The sequence below is a fragment of the Moschus berezovskii genome, chromosome 19 (assembly GCF_049115385.1).
Source record: "Moschus berezovskii isolate FMDL1 chromosome 19, NW_MosBer_1.0, whole genome shotgun sequence".
In the NCBI taxonomy this organism is placed as follows: domain Eukaryota; kingdom Metazoa; phylum Chordata; class Mammalia; order Artiodactyla; family Moschidae; genus Moschus; species Moschus berezovskii.
The window spans coordinates 32,584,908-32,586,748 of NC_142478.1; the positions used below are offsets into that span (position 1 = coordinate 32,584,908).

General features: G+C 39.2%; 1 non-coding gene across 1 annotated transcript; it reads left to right on the forward strand.

Moving 5' to 3' along the window:
• The first annotated feature begins 579 nt into the window (after positions 1–579).
• Positions 580–681, forward strand: LOC129542934 (U6 spliceosomal RNA). Its single transcript, XR_008683188.2, has one exon. It is a non-coding gene; the product is annotated as a U6 spliceosomal RNA (small nuclear RNA).
• Positions 682–1,841: the final 1,160 nt, after the last annotated feature.

The window sequence follows — 1,841 nt, forward strand, 5'->3', positions numbered from 1 at the left end:
AATGAGTCGTGATACATAGTTCTGGCCTCTGGTTGCCAGTCTTTTCTTTTTGCATAAAGATCTTAAATAAATGACAAAAAGGCATATTTTAAAAGTCTAAATCTGTGGACCTCTATTGAAAAAAATACTAAGTATGTACTCATGAAGAAGAAACTTTAGCTAAAAAGTAAAGAAGTGGAATGCAAAGAGCAAGGATGATCAGATAAATTAAATAAGCATATAGTGGGAATTTAAAATGTGGGTAAATTTAAACAAGCATGTATTGGGAATTCCCTGATGGTCTAGTGGTTAGGACTCAGCAATTTCACTGCTGCAGCCTGGGTTTGATCCCTGGATGGGGAACTAAGATCCTGAGGCACACCAAAGAAACAACAAAAAACCAAGCATATGTTAGTCAGAGTTCACCAAAGAAACAGAACCAAGGGGATATATACAGAGAGAGTGAAATAAGAAATTTATTACAGAAGTCTCAAGATCCATCATCTGCAAGCTGGAGAATCAGGAAAGCCAGTGGTATACATAATTCAGCCCAAATTCAAAGGCCTGACAGTGGGGGACTGATGTATAAAGTCCCGTTCAGTGCTCGCTTCAGCAGCACATAAAATTGGAACGATACAGAGAAGATTAGCATGGCCCCTGCTCAAGGATGACATATTAATTCGTGAAGTGTTCCATATTTTTAGATCAATGGAACAAAAGAGAAAGCCAAGAGATAAATCCACACACCTATGGACACCTTATCTTTGACAAAGGAGGCAAGAATATACAATGGAGAAAAGACAATCTCTTTAACAAGTGGTGCTGGGAAACTGATCAACCACTTGTAAAAGAATGAAACTAGAACACTCCCTAACACCATACACAAAAATAAACTCAAAATGGATTAAAGATCTAAGCGTAAGACCAGAAACTATAAAACTCCTAGAGGAGAACATAGGCAAAACACTCTCTGACATAAATCACAGCAGGATCCTCTATGATCCACCTCCCAGAATATTGGAAATAAAAGCAAAAATAAACAAATGGGACCTAATTAAAATTAAAAGCTTTTGCACAACAAAGGAAACTATAAGCAAGGTGAAAAGACAGCCTTCAGAATGGGAGAAAATAATAGCAAATGAAGCAACTGACAAAGGATTAATCTCAAAAATAATACAAGGAACTCCTGCAGCTCAATTCCAGAAAAATAAACGACCCAATCAAAAAATGGGCTAAAGAACTAAACAGACATTTCTCCAAAGAAGACATACAGATGGCTAACAAACACATGAAAAGATGCTCAACATCACTCATAGAGAAATGCAAATCAAAACCACAGTGAGGTACCATTTCACGCCAGTCAGAATGGCTGCTATCCAAAAGTCTCTGTGAAGTTGTTCAGTCATGTCCGACTCTTTGCAACCCCATGGACTGTAGCCCACCAGGCTCCTCCATCCCTGGGATTCTCCAGGCAAGAATACTGGAGTGGGTTGCCATTTCAAGCAATAAATGCTGGAGAGGGTGTGGAGAAAAGGGAATCCTCTTCCACTGTTGGTGGGAATGCAAACTAGTACAGCCCTATGGAGAACAGTGTGGAGATTCCTTAAAAAACTGGTACTAGAACTGCCATACAACCTAGCAATCCCACTTCTGGGCATACACACCAAGGAAACCAGAATTGAAAGAGACACGTGTACCCCAATTTCATTGCAGCACTCTTTATAATAGCCAGGACATGGAAGCAACCTAGACGTCCATCTGCAGATGAATGGATAAGAAACTGGTGGTACATATACACAATGGAGTATTATTCAGCCATTAAAAAGAATACATTTGAATCAGTTCTCATGAGGCGGATGAAA